This window comes from Diabrotica undecimpunctata, chromosome 7 (genome assembly GCF_040954645.1).
Source record: "Diabrotica undecimpunctata isolate CICGRU chromosome 7, icDiaUnde3, whole genome shotgun sequence".
NCBI classification, from domain to species: Eukaryota; Metazoa; Arthropoda; class Insecta; order Coleoptera; family Chrysomelidae; genus Diabrotica; species Diabrotica undecimpunctata.
The window spans coordinates 97,863,241-97,885,869 of record NC_092809.1 but is presented as its reverse complement, the minus strand read 5'-3'; the positions used below and the strand labels follow the sequence as shown (position 1 = coordinate 97,885,869).

General features: G+C 32.6%; 1 protein-coding gene across 1 annotated transcript in view; it reads right to left on the bottom strand.

The window, feature by feature from the left end:
• LOC140445626 (uncharacterized) overlaps nt 1–22,629 on the bottom strand; it is a 98,729-nt gene that overhangs the window by 40,357 nt on the left and 35,743 nt on the right. Inside the window, exon 2 of the mRNA XM_072537829.1 lies at nt 2,278–2,342. The gene's annotated coding sequence lies outside the window, so the exon portion shown is untranslated. The remainder of the gene's footprint in view (nt 1–2,277; nt 2,343–22,629) is intronic.

The window sequence follows — 22,629 nt, the reverse complement described above, 5'->3', positions numbered from 1 at the left end:
CTTGGCATACTCCCTTTTCCAAAATGCATTCATCAGACAGGCTTATCTCGATATAATCGGCTAATAAGATGAGTCAATTGTTTAGGTATACTCATTGTCGTCAGTATGTTATAAAATTTGTCCTACATTTTCAAATGCCGTAGAATAATTGACATGCGCCTAATTTATAATAAAACAACTATGTACCAATTAAACTAAAATAAAATCCATATGATAATACAAGCTAATAAATAGCTATTAAAACTATTTATATCTGTTTTATTGGAATACTTTCTACAAAATGATAATATTTAAGTTATTGTCCTTGACATAGCGTATGATATATTAGACATCATGAACACAAACACCATGTTCTAAAATTGAAACCCACAGAGAATTGATATTGTAATTCGGGAATATAGAGATGGGTCAAGAGCGTTTATAAATACAAAGTTTTCTGTTAGTTCTTAGGTGTGTTTTTGTGCTGTAATTTTAAAGCCAATAGCGTTTGATATATATCAGAATGTGATTATTTTTAATATTATTTGAAATAAACTGATAATTAGAATATAAATGTTTTTTTCTCTGTTGTTCAATAATAAAACTGCTAAGAAACCGACCACGTGGGCTGTACAGCAGGTTTTTAAAGTCCTATTCAGATAAAAAACGAATGACCGTTCTTTTCTAAAGACATGTGTTTAACAGATCCACGCATCGGTTTCACAGCATGTAAAATAAATGTTTTGTCCAAGATTTATGTCCATTTCCACAAATATGTAGTATAATGCGGTCCAGAGCGAAGTTGGCCAATCTATTACCGTCAACGACGAACGCTATAGATTAATGAATACCAACTTATTTTGGTCTAAATTGGATTATATGGGCACCAACGACAGGTGGTTTCAAGGGTACGGTTCTACGTGCCATACAGGTCATGTAATATTGGACAGTCTGCACGAGCAATTTAAAAGCATGGACTTTGGCTTAAAAGCATCTCTTAGTTAGAGGTGATGTGAACTGAGATCGTACGATTTAACTTCATTAGACTCTTTCTAGTGGGGTGTGTTATGTGAATAATCTTAAGTCGCAGTTCTTTGCAAATAAGTCACATATACTTTTTACCATTCCATACACAATGATATCGAGAGGTGTTTGAAACGAATAAAAACTTCCACACCCACTTTGATTTATTTAAATTTTAAAAAATAAACCGCCTAATTAAAGACCCCTTACGTTTCCGATTATGTACATATTTACATTAGAATTTTAATTATTAAAAGACGGTTTCCTTTTAAATTCTGTGTTACAATTACTAAAAAAAACAATTGCTTCGTAAAAATACGACCACATTAACATAAATTGTATTGCAAATATTGTATTGTTGTCGTAATAAATTTACTTTTAAAAATAGAAATTATTTCACATACCATGTATTTTAATTAAAACTGTAGGTTATATATAAATTGTACACGTTTGCTAGTCAATTTAATTTTTATTTACTTTTATTCGGTAAATTAATAAGGTTGACTGTGTTTTCAGTTATATTCAAGTATATCTACACTATATACAGAGTGTTCCAAGGAAAATTTTACCCCCAGAAACTCAGAATTTTGTATTGGGAGTGGGACGAATTTTCATGCAAAATTTATGCCCTCAAATGTAACCCCCTACTGCCCGGTATCAACTGGGTGGTTAATTGCGGGGCAGTAGGGGGTAACATTTAAGGGCATAAATTTTGCATGAAAATTCGTTCCCCTCCCAAAACACATTGACATGTTGTCTTAAATTTTGAAGGCTCTCTTGGTTTCTGAGTTTCTGGGAGGGTCAAATTTTCGTTGGAACACATTGTATAAATTAAGTAAATCTGGTAAACGTTTTAAATAATGTAATACTGCTTAAAACTTTATTTATTAATCATAAATTCCGATTGTTAGTGAAAGTACCTGGAATTTCTGTTACCCGACATTTAATATTTGAAATTTGACACTAACTTTTTTTTTCTCACCAATATCCTATCCTAAAAGTTTGATATTGCTTTGATGAATTAAAAAGTAAAATATATGGCGCTGGAGGACAATTCGTCAAACCTTCCGTGTATGAATCAGTATCATTAAAATCTTATATCGTAATTTCTGCATCCCTGCGTCGTCAGAGACTCGACCTGATACAAATTTACACATAGAACTGCCAGAGAATGTCCCCTGCTTATTTCTAACTTGTGGAATAGCTACAAAAGTTTTGTAGCTATGAATCTTTTTACCATATCCTTATTAGATCTATATGACCATAATTACTTACCCTATATTACTTTTTCAGAATTTATGGGTGTACAGGCTGTACAATAAACGGGTACTGATGACAATCTGAAAAAAAAATTATATTATAGTAATACATTTTTTTAAAATATTGCATAATTATTTGAAAATTTATTGTAACTATAGAAAGGAACACAATTCGCCAAACTTTCCGTGTATGAATTGGTATCAATAGACTGTTATTGTAAATAACGTTATTTCCGTATGACCTACGTCTTCAGACAGTCGGGTAGATACAAACACAAACACGGAAAACTAGCGAATGTATCCTGCTATTTCCACTATTCTACAGAAATAACATTATAACGGTCTATTGATACCAATTCATATACGGAAAGTTTGAAGAATTGTGTTGCTTTCGCCGTTTATTTTTATATATTCGGCGTCTCAATGCATCAAAGCTGTAGCAAAGCTCTTGCTGAAATTTGTAAATCTCTTACATATTTCGTACAGCTCAAAAATACAAAAAACGATAGTCGTTTTCGTTTAAGGCAACCAAAATAGTGGCGCTCTTGCAGCATTACACTAGAATAGTGGAAATAGCAGGACACATTCGCTGACTTTCCGTGTTTGAGTTTATATCTTCCCGACTGTCTGAAGACGTAGGGCATACCGAAATAACTTTATAACAGTTTATTGATACCAATTTATACACGGAAAGTTTGACGAATTGAAACAAGGTGAGAATTTTCATAATTACAACTAAAAGAGTAAAAAATTAAATTTTGTTAACATATCTAAATGACATTTGCTTGATTTTATTTAGGAGTTATGGTAACCGCAATACCTAATATTTTATAGAGTGAATTCTTATATTGGACAATTTTTTGTGAATAAGTTAAAGTAAACAATTATTAGGACAGTATTATTAATATTATAAGGTGGAAAGATGCAATTAATAGTAGAGGAATAAGAAAGAATCAGGAACATGTTAAATTGATCTATAAAATGTAATTGATAGTACATAGTCAGTTATTGTAATACTGATATTTAGAAATGGAATAAAATTATAGGTAGAGTTACTAGAAGCTTATTAAGTGAGTTTGGTTGATCTATCATATCACATATTTTATATATTGTTTAGTATGTTGCATTAGATATTACTTAAATGGTTGGTGTCAGTCTTTATAAGTGTCCTGTCTTCAAGTGATGGTCCACTAAGACTCAAGAGTTTTTTCTTATGTTACAGTCACTTTTGTGTTGAGTGACACGTTGTTTAAGCCACTGTTGACTTTGACCAATATAAAAACTAGGACATTGACTGCAATTTATTCGGTCTATGTTACTCATTAGTGAGTTTAGACTTTTAACTTTTATTTTTAAAAATAACCTTAAATTAAGAAGTGTATTTAATTAATTTAAGGTTTGGAAATGTTTTGAAAAGTGGGACCATTTGGTCTGTTTAATTTTATATGTAAGGTAGGTATTTTTTTGTATGAAACTGGTTGTGGATTATTTATTAAAGCTCTATTATAAAAGTGAGTGTTTCTTCTTCTCTAAAAGTTTCTTTAAATTGACATCTAGGAGACTCCGATCACAGATTATCATTACCGGATTTTTCATAGATGTAATTGTGTTGAATTTTTGATTTATAGGATGTTAGAATAATAATTCATAAATCTGCCGGATGCAGTATTATTAGATACTAATATAATATGATTATGTTGTGATTTGTTCTTATGACTTAGGTATCTAAAGAAGATATAGGTACTATTTCTTATTTTCATACTCGACAGTGAATTGAATATTTTGATGAAGTGAATTAAATATTGTTAGCACTATCTGAATATAGCTGAATGAATTTATCACAAAAACAAAAATATGTGCTGTCAAAATAAGAATGTTAGTATTTTCTTGATAAGGATGTAAATTGTTTTATTTTCATCAGATGTAGTGTCATTGTTTACTAACATCCCAATAAAGTTAATTATTGAAATCATATAAGAAAAATTATCTAAAATATACCAAACATATTTGGAAAACATTTTTTTTATTTGGAAAACTTTTTCCACATTTTCGACAATTTAACACGACATTTATACACAAAGATTAAGATCGGTATATAGATTATTTTTTTGCAATGCAGTACATTTGGCTGGAGCAGGGGTGAAATCTCTAAGGCGCAACCCTTAACTTAAAATCCACAAGGAAACTAAGTTCCTGTAGTTGGCTGTATACCATATAATAAAAATTTTTCCAATAAAATCCTTTATAAAAAGGTATATAAAAAACCCCGTCGGGCTATGTTAAAAAGACAAAACGTTTTCGGAATAAGTATTCCATCATCAGTGTCAATATATTACATGAATGTAGCCACTAAATATGAGGGTAAAAACCCCTTTTTTTACCCTCATATTTAGTGGCTACATTCATGTAATATATTGACACTAATGATGGAATACTTATTCCGAAAACGTTTTGTCTTTTTAACATAGCCCGACGGGGTTTTTTATATACCTTTTTATAAAGGATTTTATTGGAAAATTCCTTAACTTAAACCCCATGCTTTGATTACCGATAAGAATTGGCGGCATACCTTCTAAAGTTAATATTATTGCATATTGTAATCTTAATTTACATGTAATTAATGTTGGGTCAAATGACCTCCTAAAATATCCCATGGACTTTTAGTCTAATAATTCTGCAGTTATTTTAAGTCATTGATCGGGAATGATTTAGCGATTTATATCATTGGTGCAACGTTTTTAAAAACCAGTTTATAAATAACTTACAAATCGGTTTATTTCTGAACTTTGGCAAATAAACAGCACACAACGTAGCTATAAAGAATCCAGCAGGAGGGTGTACCTGCTTCCGTTTTTCCTTGACATAATAAACTCAGAGCTGCACATTTTCAGATACCGATTTGTTTAATGGGTTATAAGAAAGAGGGCACGGTGCTATTTGCTTCTATATTTATAACCCTTTATGCTTTTTATAGAGAACACGAAGCTAACGTAATTATATCTTAAGAAATTTACTCTGTTTTTTGTATTAGAAATTTTGTTAGGAAGGATATGTGTGGATACATATCCTTTAGAATATATCCAGAAATTGTAAAATACACATCTTTACTAATCTTATTTGATTATTATGTTATAGAAAATAAATTTTCTACTTTTAAATTGGAAATCGTTGCCAAGATATATTATTTAAGTAAACATCTTTCGATTTTGATTTACAAGATGAAATTTAAGAGTATGCAAAGTAAAATCTGAAATTGGTGATTTATTCTAAAAAAAAAACGTTAACTAATGGTTGAAAATTGCGACGTCGTGCCATAGTAGTGTGATCTGATGATTATTTAAATTTTTATATGTGGAACTTGGTTATAGCGTCATTGAAAGGTCCAGTAAAAAAATTACGCTATAAATCAGAATGACGTTATAATAGAGGTAGAAAAAAACTAAGAAATTTTAACTAGGCAAAATTTTATTACAGCATTATTTATTATTACAGCTACATTTAGGATAAAAGATTAAAAACTAAAACATAACATGTATATAAAACTTACATTTTTTATGAAAAAGTTCTCTAATGTTGAAAAAGTCAGTTGTTTTCTTCTGCTCAACTCTTTCCGAAAAATAAAGTTTTCTATAGTGTCCTTAATAATCTTAGATGCTTCTTTCCTAGTTGTGGATGTCTCCCTGAACTGGTAAAACCTGGATTTGGTCTCAACAGCTCTCATTGCTTCTTGGATTGTAGGACAATCAATGCCGTCTTCTTCTTCTTCATTATCTTCATCAATATCCATTTCCACATTTTGCACTTGTTACACAATTTCTTTATTACTTAAAACTTGAAATATTTCTACCTGATCGTCTACTGAAATGTAGGAGTCAAGATCAGTTCCAAACTCTCTCTGGTTTACATTAAATTTTGGATCCACTCTGACAAAGACATTTCGTCATCCTCGTCAACATCCTGAACATTGGGAGAAACTACAGTCAATTTAGCTTAACGAAAACACTTACAAATTGACACTGACGTAACCGCAACTTACGCAATGTCTAAAATCTGAACTGCATTAAGGATGGTAATGTTTACGAATTCTTCATTGTCCATACAAAAATTACCCTTTTCAAAAGCTGTTTCCCATAATGGCATTTTAAACTTTTTATGACTCCTTGGTCCATAGGCTGCAAGACACTCGTGCAGTTGGCTGGTAAGAAAACTAGGTTGATATTGGTCAAATTAAGCTTGGGATAGTCTGCACAGTTGTCAATTAAGAGAAAAATTTTTCTTTTTTTTTGAAGAGAGTTTCTTGTCCCACTTTCTCAATTCTTCTTCAAAAATAGCCGAAGTCATCCACGATTTTTTGTTGGCTGTGTAGTTTACAGACAGTGTTTTTATGTTTTTAAAACATCTAGGATGAAAACTGTACCCAATAACCAAAAGCTTTTTTTCTCTATACCTGTCATGTTTACACAAACAAAAGCCGTGACTCTTTGTTTTGAAAGCTTTCCACCGACACATTTTTGATTTTTAAAATTTAAAGTTTTTTCTGGCGCTAATATGTAAAACACACCAGTTTCATCGCCATTAAAGATATCTTCATCCTTGTATGGTTGCCATAGTTGTGGCCATGTGTTTTGTCAACAATCACATGTGACGTTCTCGTCCACATATTTTGCCACTCCAAAAATATTCGCGAAGGAAATGGAGTGCCGGGCTTTAAACCGATCTAGCCAGCCGTTAGAGCATGTGAAATCTTTACCAAATAGTTTTCCAAACTGTAGCTTTCTCCTTTAAAAGTGGGCCGGGCGCAGGAATATCAGAACCGCGACACTGCTTCAACCATTTGACTAGAGCTGAATCTACATCATCACGAATGCACTTCCTAATCTTTTTAATATTTTCTTCCTCCTTATTAAAGGCTTTTAAAATGTTGTTTTTGTTTTTTAGGATTGAGCCGACAGTCGAATTAACAAGTCCAAATTGCCGACATACATCAGTAATTTTTCGACCACTTTCAAATTCTCTTGTAACACGCAATTAATCTTTAATATGCAAAGCCTTTCTTTTAGTACTTCAACTTACCATATTAAAAAATAAAAACTTAATTACTAAATTAAAATTTAGGTATTCACGGTAGCGAACATTTTGTAAACTGACTGTTCTTAAACAGAAAATTTGACTGTTAGGATGGCACTCTAAAATTTTATGACACTATAGACGAGGCTTGCTTTATTTTTAGCCGATAAAACCCGGTTTTTAATAAGGTTATGGAATATTGCAAGAATAAACTGAAAAATCAGAATAATCGTAGACTGGTCACTTGTGTTTTGGCCACTATATAAAAGAAAAGCGACAAAGTTCGGACTGAAAGTTTATAAACTGTGTCTATATGGAGAATTTACCTACAACCTAATGATATATTGTGGTAAGAACACAAATGGACGACCTGTTACGGAATCTATCGTTATGAGAATGTTACAACCGTTACTTAATAGTGCAGAACCCTATTTGCAGATAACTAGTACACCTCAGTGTCTATTGCGAAAAACTTGCAGAATAGAGCAACAACTAATCTGATTGGTATGATTCTTAAGAACGGACGACACCTGAAAGTCTACGGTGAACACAAAACTCAGGAGATGAGAAATTGTTGAAAAGGAAAACCAAAATATATTTGTTTTTATGAAGTGAATAGATGAATTAAATACAAAACATAGATGAATTAAAAGAAGTACGTTATTGGGAGGGTCCTATGCTCAAACTGTCGTTAATAGTTTACTAAAATAAAGCTAAGTCATTTGATGATTCTTCAGATCAAGTAGCAGCCTATTTAAATTCTCTAAGAAAAGAAAATTAAATGGTAGGTATAGAAAATTAGCTTTCGAATTTATTACATATACATCTGTGGTAAATGTATTACTCTTGTAAAACAAAATAAAAGGGAAAATTGTCAGTAGCGGCATTCAAAGAAAAATTTGTCATGCAACTTTTTGAAAGCGTAACCCCAAAACATAATTGATTCTGCAGGAGTGCACATACTTGCCAAAAAACTGGATAAAGGGAAAAGACTTAACGGGAAGAGGTGCAAATATTGCTACGAAAAAAATTCACACCAACATGGGTTTAACTATGCGTAAAACATTCGAAACTCTGCTAGCCTAGGTTGTTATATATATTTACGTGTATGGATTGGTTTCTAAAAATCATGTTTTCATGTGTGTTCTGAAATTTTAAATGTTTGAGAATTAGCTTTTCCAAATGTTTTAACCCTTTACCGCATACGAAACCTTTTATGGTTTCAAAATTTCAAAGTGTTGTAGTATGCATAATATCCATCACCCATCGAAAATTCTGACTACATCATAGCTAGTACTCATTATACTACGCATCTGTATGTTTGGTTGCCTATCAGTCAAGAGAAAGATCGTTATAATCTTATTCGTTTTTACACGTGTAGTGAATGACCGGTACCTTACGTATGACTCCATTTGAAGCAATACTTTTTATCGAAAATTCAATCTTATTTTGGTCATACCCTTTTTAGAAAAATTATCATTTGGTTTTTGTTCTCAGAATGGATTCTGGGAAGTTTTATGGCTCATCTATAGACGTTAACTATATTGCTGGTGTGGAGAACTAAGTGAAGACGATTTAGGTTCAGATCCAGATTGGTTGAAAATATACCTATTTGCTGTGGTATAAATAGAATTGCCAACAAAAAAGAAACCTGAAAAATGTTTATGAGAATCAGGCCATTTGAAGCATTTTAGTAAATGTGATTATGCATTTAAAGGCGTTGTCGAGCTACCAGAATGTATCCTTGAGTTAGAAACTCCTGCAGAGCTTTTCTTGTTTTTGTTTCCAAAAGAATTAATATCCATGATTGTTGAACAATCAAACATAAGAGCTCTGCAGGGTAACATAAACAAACCTGCGAATATTACCGAAAACGATTGTTTTCGGTAATATTGGCAGGTGCAGCAATAATATTGTGCAGGTGGCAGCAGTAATATTTCACATTGGTGAAATTACTATCATCAAGGTTTTACTGGAATGAAACTGTAAGTCAACCACAAGTATTTGGATTTATGACTTGCAATAGATTAAGGAATATAAAGAAACACCTTCATTTTAGTGATAATAGTAACTTTGTTTCTGTTGGTAATCCAGGCCATGATAAACTGTTCAAAATTCGACCTCTATTAGACATGATTAAATAACGCCTTTTACTGGTTCCCAAGGAGGAACATCTAGCTGTTGACAAACAAATTATCCCTACGAAATGCTAGCACCACCTCAAACAATATAATCCGGTAAAACTCACAAGTGGGGCTACAAAAATCAAGTACTTAGTGGTGTATCAGGTTTTACTTATGACTTTGATATTTTTGCCGATGAACATAGCAATACTTTTCCAAATGGAGTGCCTGATTTAGGAGTCAGTGGAAATGTTTTCACTGGACTGACAAAGACAAGTACCGAAGAACGTTAATCATAAAATATTTTTTGATAACTGGTTTAATAGTCCAAAATTACAGATTTATCTTACAAAAAATGGATTGCTGCCTTTAGGTACGGTTCGATTAAACCGTGTTCCAAATTCAGGAATCCCATCCGAAAAAGAACTGAAGAAAAAGGAACGTGGTTTCATTGTAGAAAAAGTTGCCCTTGTTGAAGACGTTAACATTAAGTCTAATAACTTGATTCGATAATAAGCCAGTAAATATGTTATCAACTTACGTTGGTAGTGAACTTAGAACCACAAAACGTAGGTACTTCCGAAAAGAAAAAACGTACAAAGAGATTCCATGCCCTCAAGCTGTTGAAGTTTATAATCAGCAGATGGGCGGAGTGGACTTATTAGACTCGACGCTGGGGGTTTACAGAATGCATCTAGGATCAAGAAAATGGTATAAACAATTTTTTTTTCATATGTTGGATCTACGTGTTGTGCACATGGATACTCTGGCGTAGCAAAAATGAACAAAATTGCTATATGTCATTATTTGACTTTAATCAAGCCGTTTCTGAACATTTATGTAAATCTGGGAAGTCACTACCAAGAAAGAGAGGTGGTCCAGTAGGACAAAATGGGACTACAACGTCTAGTCATCAAGGAAATCCAACGTCTAGTTGTCAAGGAACTGCACCTGTATTAACCAATGGCACAACCTCAACACCAATAAACAAAACAAGAAAAACTCCTGCAAGACATCAAGAGATATCGTTAAATTCTGTGCGTACGGACAATATTGGCCACATGCCAGAATCGCAAAAATATCGCCAATAGTGTCAAATATGTAGAAAAAAACTTACACAAAATGTATAAAGTGTAAAGTATTTTTATGTTATAATAAAAAAAAGAATTTTCTATCACAATTTCATAACTAATGTATTTTTGTGTGTCCACATTTTATTAGAATATGTTCGTATAATGCATGCGAAACCACATATGGATTTTTTAAAAAATCTTACAGTTTGTAGTTATTGCATATGAAACCATATATCAGTTTACAAAAAAACTTCTATATGTAGGACTAAACAGTTATTTTAAATGTACTAATGCCTTTTATATGCCTTAATAAAAATCACAATATATAAAAATATTTTTTATGTCATGTTTGCAATAATTCATGCAGTAGAGGCTTAATAGCGTAAACTGAACTTTTGTATTTTGGAGATTTAGTTTTCTACAATTAGGTATTACCGATATTATATGTAAATTTATACGTTATCGAAGAAATAAACGAATTATTTACAAACATTAATATTCTGCGTCATATTTTTTTTACAAAATGAAAATTTTTCTGAACCATTAATAATAAGTTCACGTTCTACACAAGGCCAACAAACACATCTCTTTAGGGTTACCTTTTCCGGGCAACAAATTTTACTTGCGTAACCGGGAAACTCAGGCCCGTTAGGCCCACCACTGTTTTTGAATGTACTATTCATACACACATGTCCAAAAGTTTGGAATACGTACAAATAATATATCTACGCCTATGGGGGTTTTAAAACTGTTGTTGATATTCATTCTATAGGGTTTTTAAATGAAATTGATAAAAAATTTGAATCGTTTTTGTATGATTTTGGTCACATTCAACTGATTAGCGTATTTACACATTATTTCAGTCTTCGTTTAAATTTGAATTGAGCCGTTTAAAAATGTCTAAAAACGTGATATCTCATTTTGACAGATCCAGAGTAATTGCTTTGTTACAACAGAACTTTAGTCAAAGTTATATCGTGAATATTGCTGATGTTACTCGTGTTGTATCGAAAATTAAAAAAAAAATTGCAAGATACAAATAAAGTCAAGTATCATCTCAGAAGTGGTAGAAATCGATGTACAACAGCAGCACAAGACCGGCAAATAACATTTATAGCTCGTAGAAATCGTCTGGAATCTACAAGTGGTACATCCAGAGAAATTTCTAGGCTTCAAGGACTGAATATTTCACGGCAAACAATAACACGCAGACTAAATGCGGTAAATTTGTATCGTAGAAGACCGCTACGTGTTCCTAAACTAACCTACCAACACAAAATAGTAAGGTTGCAATGGGCTAGAGAAATGGCGCATCATGATCCTAACTGGAATAACGTAATGTTCTCTGATGAGTCAAAAATTGACTTGGTATCTCGCGAATATGATTCGCGAAGAACACTGGTTTGGAGGGCCCCAGGACGACAAGCCCCACTAGAAACAGCTAAACCGCGTGTCCCATTTGAAGATGGCAGTATTATGGTTAGGGTGGTATTATGAGTGGTACACGGACGTCACTGCTGGTTCTGGAGAGAAGAATCACTGGTTCTGTATACATCAAGGAAGTTTCAAATCCTGTCGTACGTCTATTCCGAGGGGCAGTAGGTGATGAATTTGTGTTTATGCATGACAACGCACCTCCTCATCGAACATCAGCAGTACAAAATTGTCTTGAAGAAGAAGGAATATCTACATTACAGTGACCCTCGAATTCCCCCGACATGAACATTATTGAACATGCTTGGGTCATTCTCAAAACACGCATCAAGAAGCGAAACAATCTCCCTATTACACTTTCAGAACTTAAAGATGCTGCTCGTGAAGAATTGGAGAGAATTCCGCAAGCCCAGCTCGACCAGTTAATCGGCAGCATGCCAAATCGCCTACAGGCTTGCATATAGGCCAATGGAGGAAATACTTATTATTAGTTTTATTAAAAATTATTTTTTTCTATACTAATTTATTTTTAAATGTAAGTTGTACATTGTAAGTTTTTCACTCCAAGAAAATAAATATTTTTTTCGCATATCGTTTATCCGGTTTTGAGATTTATTTAGTATTGTTGATAATTGAAACAAAATGATGTTTAACTATTCAGAAGATTTTATATATAAAAATCAATAAAAAGATGAAATATTCCAATATTCCAAACTTTTGGACATATGTGTATTTACTCATATACTTCTAATATTCTTTTTTGATATTTTATTAAAGTTAAATTTAAATTGTCTAGATTAACAAAAAGGTGCTACTATAGTATGCGGTCTACCTCGAGGCTGCGATCTACCTGAAGGATTTGCACAAATAATGAAATGCAAGAAAACTTTTACCCTGGAAAAAGATTACGGTGTTGTTGCAATTGTGTTGTTGTAATTTTACTTTTACAAATTAATACTTTGTCATATCAATTTACTAGTTTAGTTGGGACTAAGCCACAAGATTAGCTTATTCCCAACTAGAATAGTAAATTGCTATGACAAATTAAATTATTATTAAGTATTAGATTAAAAAAAAAAACAATAAAAATAAAAAACCATAGATTAGTCATTTATTTTTCTTTATTGCAATACTTACAAACTTTTTTAATTATACAGTGATCGTTACACACATTTCACAATTTTGTTGTTTTTTCCTGTCCTTTTTGGTTAGACACCTTTTCCTTGTTAAAACTAGAGGTTTTTCTAGTTTTTGCTTTTTGTTGTGTGGTTCAACTTACTGTAAGCATTTTCCAATACACTGTTTTGTTTCCCATTGTAGTTCCCTTGATTTTTTTTCTCAAAATTTGAGGCCACACCATTTATTCTGCTGTCGTTGTAAAAAACAATCTTCGCTTTTCATTTTTGTTTTCGTTCCATTTTGGACATAAATTTGTTCAAGTAATAAATGAGATTATCCCAGCCACATCTAAAATATTCATAAAACATGCAAAAGACAGACCAACGGTTAGTTCATCTTTTGCACATATATTTATGTACCATTTGGTCTAGCTAATCGACACCACATTTTGTACTATTATAATAGAGTATCATATCTGGTTTTTTGTCAACATCATCTGCACAGTAAGAATTGTGATGCATGGTAGACAGGACTACGACACTTCTTGGTTTTTTCGGAACGTAAGAAATAGGAAATGCTTTTGGAGTGAATCTAAAAATTGAAGATTTCTCTAAACAGTTCTTGTTTGGTAGAAATTCCCGAGGAACAAATGTCTTATTTTTTTCACTGTACCCACAAGAGTTAGTGAATTTGCCAGTAATTCATATGCAAGAGCAAGATCAGTGAAATAGTTATCGCAAGTCACATTCCTCTTGGATTATAATAAGGCTCAAAGAGTTGCTTTACAACTTGAGATGCAAGACATTTGGCTACTGTATTTCCGTTTTTCCTGTATATGATATTCCACCTAAAGGGTAATGTTTCCGAGTCACAGGTCCATCATATTTTTATGCCATACTTATCTGGCTTTGAAGGCATATACTGCTTGAAAGGACACCTACCTCGACACGGAACAAGTTGCTCATCTACCGTTATGTTTTTTCTTGGTAAATCGTATTTATGAAGTTTTGGTTAACTTGATTCTACACATCGCGTATTGCTGCTAATCTTATCAAATTTTTGAATCGTGGTAACCCCATGGTAGCTTTAAATATAGGAGGTCCATAAAACTTACTCCAAAATATATCTACATTATGGATGTTGGCACTCAGATGCTCTGCAGTTAGTAGTAGGCCAATAAAGGCTTATAGCTCTGTAGATTCGCAATATTTTCATTTCTCTATCCACATCCCTTTTTCGGCTTCTTTATTTGTATACTTCACTATTTCGCTCAAAATTGTTTCGTCCACAAACAAAAAAAAGAAATCAACAGGATCATCTACACTTTGACCAGGGGCTAACATTACTTTGTGCACTTTGCTTTTTATTATATCGCAGGATCGCATACGTCCTGTGGTTGACTCTTTCAGTTAACTCCATCCTTAGTTTCAAAAATTAAACTCTCTGAAATCTGGAAACTTGTAGCTACACATTCTTCTTCATTATCACTCAATACTACTTGCTGATCATCCTCTTCACTTGCTTCCGAAAGATGATCTTCAATTTCAGAGTCACTTTCAATGCCACCTACTTCAGGAGATTCCTCATCATCGGAATCCCATAAATCATTAGCAATATCTTGCAGTTCCGCAGCTGATAATGGTTTTCGGGACATTTTACTCGCACTATCTACTTTCACTGTAATTCAATATAATTTTAGGAGCTTAGTTGTCGACTCTAACATCGATAGCAAATGACTGTTCAAACGACTGATAGCAGATGCATTATTTATTTCAAAATATGTATTGGTACTTACCTAACAATATTATTGCATTCCAACAATGATTATCAGTTTTAAAAATTCAATAAAAATAGATATAACATTGTAAGCATCTCTTTGATGTTCACATGTTTACCTTGTTTCTTACACGTTTAGACTTTATTATTGGATTTCCGGAATTATAAAATTCGTTTAGATAATCCACAAAACATTACCTGACTGCCAGATTAACTTCTGTAACAAGATTTAGACTTTAGATATAAATACAAATAGGGTCCGATGGGCCCGTGTTACCCGTTTAAGTGACAAAATTTTTTCGGCGCAATAATTTCAAAAATGATAATGAATATTTTAAATAGCTCATGACTATCAGTGCTAAATATGGCCATCTCACATACATGGTTTTGAAAGTGGAACGTCATGTGTCAACTGGTGGTACAAATGGCGCTGAATAAAAGTCGACTTTGTACGTACATGGCAGTTAAAGTGTTAAATAATAATGGTACAAGGAGATAGGTTTAAAGTTAGCACCCTATTTACCCGACTTTGTCGAGGCATTCTGTTGGAGGAACTAAATTACTGGACATAGAAGCAAGGGTAGTGACTATTGTGTATAATAAAATATTTTTTTTATTTTTAAAAACAAAAGAACAATAACACACACTAAACACATCAAAAAAAGGGGAAAGCAGTTATGTTTCGCTGTTCCCATTTTTTTTTAATATCTTGTTATCTAAGATCCAAAAAGGCAAATTTGTTCTTTATATCACAAATATAGATGAAGTCTAGTATGTATATAATAATAACTGACTTCTAATATCCGGTTACGCCTAGTATTTTATAAATTTATTTTCCTGTCGAAATCTTAAAATAAACTCAAATACTCACTAAAATTCTTCTTATGCATCGAAATCGGGAGTGTATATACACGGACGTGTTGTTAGATTTCGCAACTAATATTTAAATAGCCATTCAGCTAACATTTCTGTTTGAAAAGACAGGATGCGTGCAGAGCCGAACTTTATTTACTCAAAAAGCGAAAAAGAGAAGATGTACTCGAAAAGATTTGAGCGTGTCATTTCTTGTTAAAACATTTGTATACCGCTGTTTGTACTGATTGGGTTTGTAGCTTTGTGTTTCAGCAAAAATATCTTATAGGCTTTAAATTATTTAAATTTATAATAAAACATGGAAGATCTAAAACTAGTAAGCTTTTACAAAATAGAAAAATAAAAATAGATACAAAAAACTATACAGTTTAGTACTATATCCAGGGTTGGCCACTGAAAAGAGTTCCTCCCTGTTAGTTGTATACTTGGGCCTCTCCGCAATATCAACCACGAATATTATCTGACGTTTTGTCAGATAATATTCGTGTTATTGGTAAATTTAGGCTTAGATTTAAAAAGGTTACAAAAAAAATAGTAACAAAAAATGTGATATAAGAAGACTAAAAGATAGTAGAAAAAACTAAACAAAGGAGATAGTCGCACGAATTCTTTCAGAAAAGCTTAGTAACATGGAGCAAACATATGCTCCAGAAGAATTACACCAGAATATATGGGGAACCTCTAACTAGATCAAAGAAAAACATCTAATAGAAAATATAGTGAAGAGAAAAAGTTTGTAGCATTTGCATTTTCCTTGATATATATTTTGAAATCTCCTCGTATATGTTTCTCTGTTCCTATCGTACGAGTTAAAACCCAAATAGTATTTTGTTCTTTTTACGTCGTCGAAGTTAATGTAAACCATTTTAAAGTTTGTTTTTATCACGGACGCAAATTCTTCGATATTTTCTTTAATCGAAACCGCTTTTAGGATATTCTGCGTTTCAAATAAATATTCCAGTTTATATGTTTTGTTTATGCTAAGTTAAGCGAATGAATTTAAAAGATTATTAGATCACTCTCGCGTAGGTCGCTGTCAGAGGCAGTGGTCTACAGTGTGGGTCTAAATTTTTCGTCCACTTTGTATTGTTCTTGTGTTTCTTCGCTTTTTATGGAAATCTAGTGTTTAGTGGCAGTTAATTGTGCAGTATGTGTAGTTACAAAGGTCAAGTTGAAAGATTTGGTCAAAGCGAACGGTCGTTATTTGAAGGATAACAACATGTTCCATTGTTGAGTTTTTAAGAAACCCAGTCTGAAGTCTGTATCCCGTATTTCAACCTCACTTTATTTATCCGTGGTCGTCGTTCCAGATCATAGAAGCAGTCCTTTTGTTCGTGTGGCAGAAAAGTCAACCCCAGAAGTGCTAGTGCAATGTTTTTGGTGAAACCAAGGTAACTTTTTTTGTTTTAAACTTTCAAAAAAAAAAATAAATAAACATTAAAATAATAATTGCTTTCATAATTTAAATAATAAAAATAAAGGTTTTCTTCTTCTTCCTACTTTATAAATAGGCTTAATGCCTATTTTACTTCGGTTTTTAGCCTCAATTGACGTTGTCTGATGGTCATCTTTTCCTCGGTCGTCCCAATGATCTTCTTACATTTGGCGATTTGTCTCTTGCTATTCGTAGTATTCTATTTTCTGTCATTATTTCGATGTGTTGATTCCATTGCACTTTTCTTCTTTTGGTCCACGCGTTTAGTTCCTCTATACTACATCTCGCTCGTATTTCCTCACTTCTTACTCTGTCTCTTAGAGTTTAGTTTGTTATGTTTCGTAAGACTTTCATTTCTGTTGTTTCCAGTAGTCTTTGTATTTTCGCCGTATCTGCTCTTGTTTCCGCTGTATACGTCATTATCGGTCTTATTGTTGATTTACATATCCTGGTTTTCGTTTCCGTTGTGAGGTATTTGTTTCTCCAGATTGTGTTATTGAGACATCCTGCAGCTCTGTTTGCCATGTTCACTTGTTTTTGTACTTCTTTTCCACTTTTCCGTAGCTTGACAGTTCTATTCTCAAATATTCAGTTTCCATCACTTGTTCTATTATTTTGTTATTTACGACTAATTTACATCGTCTCAGTTCCGCTGATATCACTCTCGCTTTAGTTTTCTTGGTTGAGATCTCCATGTTGTATATGAGCGCCGTATCTTCGAATTCTTTAATTAATCTTTGTAGGTCATCTACATTTTCGGCTGTTATTATGGCGTCGTCGGCATAGCATATTATCCTTATTTCCTTTTCTACCATTCTATATCCTCTTCTTTTTTTAACTTTCTTTATGATTTCATCCATTATCAGATTAAATATTAATGGGTTCGGCGAATCTCCTTGTCTAATGCCAGTTTCATATTTGATAGGTTGCGATAGTATAAATAAAGGTTTTAATAATTGATATTGTTATTGTTCTGAAGCTATTTTCTTGTGGCATGTTAAAGTAATTACTATTTAAATGGGAATAAGCCACAATTAAAGGTTAAAGTACGTTTACTGACATTTCAATTTCCACTTCGGAAATCGTTCTCAAAATAAAAACCTTTGTATTTTAAATATATAAATACTTTTGTATTTTGAGAACGATTTCTGAAGTGAAAATTAAAACGTCAATAAACGTACTTTACCCTTTAATTGTGGCTTATTCCTATTTAAATAGTAATTAATTAATATTGTAAATCTTAGGATGTGGCCATGGTGTTATTTTAATTGTTCTCTGTTAGATTCAAGGTTGACATATGACAGCTAGATTCATATTTTTGTGACATTAGCTTGTTTTATTTTTAGAAAAGGTTGATCTTTATGAATAGTTTTTATTTAAAAAGATAATTCTTTACTTGTAATAATTTTTTATTAGCCACAATTAATAGCCCAGTAACGTTTGTAAGTTATGTAGCAATTCCCACTTGTAAACGAATAGGACACATGTAAGTTTTTCTTTGTTATTTTTATATTTAATTTTATGACTAATAATATACTCTTTATGTATTATCTGTATTTGTAACTGTTTGTGCGAGATAGTAATAAATGTTTAATTTATCTCTCTGAATCATTTTGTTTATAGAAACAGACATACTAACATATATAGAACAAAAAAGACTAAAGTGGTATGGACATGTAAGAAGAACTGGCGACAGCAGATGGATAAAGAAAATAATCGAATGGAGCCCCATAGGAAGAATGTTGTTTTTTAGAAAAGTCTCCTAGCCCCTGTTTGTGTTCTTTATTTTAGGAAAGAAGAGCCTTTTTCTTTTATCCAGCAAGATAAGGATTCTTCGAAGCGGCGTCCTTTTTCAAATAGCTAGAAGTCTGTCTTGTTGTTTTTATTTGCCTTTTTGTTTAGGAGATTCATGTAAGTATCCATTTGTTTCATTTTTTGTAGTTGTCCCAATCCGACCCCACTTATCCACGACCCAGCTCTCCAAATAAGCCCTGAGTGCTGTTCGCGCAGTACCGTTTATTTTGCTTGCCCTATCTCTACCCCAGTAGTTTCAGTCCCTAGTTTTCGAACCCCCTATAATTATACCCGATGTGGTAGGCAAACTACGTTACAAGTTGGATGAATAACAATATACTGCAACTCATGGAAGAAAGAATAAAATCAAAGCATAACAAAAAAATGTACAAAAATGTTCATAGATAAATAAGACCCGAAGTACGAAAGGTCTAAGAAAATTGGTTAAAAACACAGTGTAAAAAGATAGAGTTGCTGGAACAAAACACGATACATTTAATATGCATAAAAAGATAAAACAAGCAGCAGGTCTTCAAAAATCCAATACAGCTATCAAACTGCAAGATCAACAGGGGAACATCATTACAGATAAACATAAAGAAATATGCACATGGACCAAATACATACAAGAACTTTTTGATGATAATAGATCCGAACAATCTCCGTCCTACATATGTAATGACCACTTACCAATCACATCAGGTGAAGTGGAAAAAGCAATATCACAACTAAAAGACGGCAAATCTCCTGGACCTGACAATGCATATGCTAAACTTATAAAGCTATTTAACACCGACGGTACTCAACCACTAACAAAAATATTCAATGACATATACTTACACGGAGTAATACCAAGCACATGACTAAAGTCGGCGTTTATTGCTCTGCCAAAGAAAACAAAATTCGTATCTTACAAGGATTTCCGGACCATCAGCTTAATAAGCCACATTTTAAAGTTATTTCTAAAAATCATACATCGAAAGGATATATACACTATGCGAAGAAAAAATCAACCGTACATAGTTTGGTTTTCAGAACGCAGTGGGTACGAGAGAGGCTCTCTTTAGCATACAAATGCTATTTCAACGATGTAGAGATCTCAACTGCGATATTTATGCATGCTTCATTGATTACAATAAAGTGTTCGATACAGTGAAACACGACAAGCTGATGGAGATATTAACAAATGTTGGAATAAACACCTGTGATCTAAGAATTATCTTTACTGGAATCAGACATCATCTATCCGTATAGAGGCAAGAGAATCCGATAATATCAAAATCAAACGTGAGGTCCGACAGGGATGTATACTATCACCCTTGCTGTTTAACATATTCTCCGAGGAAATCTTTCAAGAAGCAGTAGAGGATGTTTAAGCCGGAATTCGAATTAACGGAGAATGTATCAATAACATCGGATACGCGGGTGACACAGTGGTATTCGCTGACAGTTATAAAGCCTTCCAGGAATTAATGAAAAGAATCACACGTTTACTGAACATTAAGAAAATAAAATGTAAAATGATCTTTAAGAAGGAACAAGCAAAAATTGAAAGAATCAGTATGAATGGCCAACCAATAGAAAGAGTAAAAACATGCACCTACTTTGATACGAACGTCAATGAAAATTGGGACCATTCCATAGAAATAAAATGTAGGATAGAGAAAGCAAGATCTTCATTTTAAAAAATGGCTAAGCTATTCAAATGCCATGATTTATCAGTACCCATAAAAATCAGGTTACTACCATGTTATATCGTTCCTATACTGTTGTACGGAGTTGAGTCATGGACTCTCACAGACGCTACCTGCAAGAAAATTGAGGCTTTCGAAATGTAGCTTTATCATCGAATCCTGAAAATATTATATACCGACCACGTTACTAACTAATATGTTTTATTAAGAATGCAAAAAGTAAAAGACTTGTTTACCATAATAAAAACAGCCAAAATCGAATACCTCGGTCACATCATGAGGAACAGCGAAAGATATGGGTTGATGAAATTATTTCTACAAGGAAAAGTAGAAGGAAAACGGGGACCATGAAGACGAAGAATTTTCTGGCGAAAAATCTACGTACGCAGTTTAGTTTAACACAACAACCACAAATCTTTTCAGAGCAGAAGTTTGCAAAACACAGATTGCCATGATGGTCAACAACATTTGAAACGGAAAGTCAATACAAGAAGACGATTTGGCAATATTCATTGGATTTTGTAAAAACGCTAAAACAGCAATATTTTCCAAGGGACGCCATTTTATATGATATAGACATCTTATTTATCAATCTCCCCCTTCCTCCCCCCCCCCCCCCGCCTTCTTCCTTCCACTACCACAAACTCTGTTCTCTGTTCTTGTACCTCTTAAAAACATAACGTAAGCCCAAATAAGCATTTTTATCACTTCGGTTTTTGCAGGGGCTTTAGTATTTTTTATTTCCTTTAGAGATTTCTGATTTGATGATTAAAAGTTGGAGTTCATTTTACCCATTTTTTTGCTTCGATTTTTAAAAACATATCGTAAGCCCAAATAAGCATTCAGGGGAGTTCATTTTACCCACTTTTTTGCTGCCATTTTTCCTTCAATTCTTCACTCTTATTATTTCTTACATTCATTTAGTCTTGTTATATAAAAGGATTAACAATATAAATCATGCTATACACAAATCACACCAATTAATAACTGGTCGAACAACCTTCTGCCGTACAAAGTTTTTAAGTATTATTTCAACGTATCGGTTTACTTGTCTTTTGGATCTGTTTACGAATTTTTTATATAATTTCAGCACAAAGGGAATAAAAATAGGCTCTTATTTAAAATATAGTCTCTCATACCTGACCTGTACAAGTCAATATAATATACAAACCAAGGCAAATCAAGATTGCGAAGAGTAAATGTAATTTATTATTTCCGGATTGATATTCACACTTCCAATAGTTTCTGACTGCCATCTAAAAATACATCTATGAACGACGACATATATTTTGAAATCAAGTGAAGTTGTTTAAGCAAATGCAACTTATACCAGATTTGAAAGAAAAAGCCATCTATTGAGTTTTATAGCAAGGTATACTATTTAAGATTAAGTAATTTCCATTTATCTAACCACAATATTAATTTAAAATACGTTTATTTCGACGTTTCGATTTCCACTTCGGAAATCCTCCTTAAAATACAAATTACACAAAGTTTGTTTTGTTAATATATGGTAGTACAAAAAGCTCTTTTAATAATTTAATTTTTATGTGCCTTATTCATGTTGACAATTCAGACATATGTTATAGATTTTAAAGTAGATGACTTTAAAATTGTATTGTCAACATCTTTGAGACGCGTTCCTGGGACGACTTCATTCCTTCATTCATATAAGATAGTTCATTCGATTACGTGAAATCAACTTTAGCTTTACAGCATCTGTCAGAAAAACCATTAGCATGTAGTTTCTCTTCCAACCACGACAGTAAAATTTAAATCGTACGGAAAAACAAGGAAAAAATTCATGATGCTATCCTGACATGGTAAATATTTCTTACATCTAGTTTACCCGTCAACTATACAACTCTTTAATAAAAAGGGCGCCATTGTTTTTAAATGTTTAAATAAAAAAAAATAGGAAATATAATGTTAATAAAACAGAAAAAAGGAAAATATAATTAACATAAAAAATAGAATTTA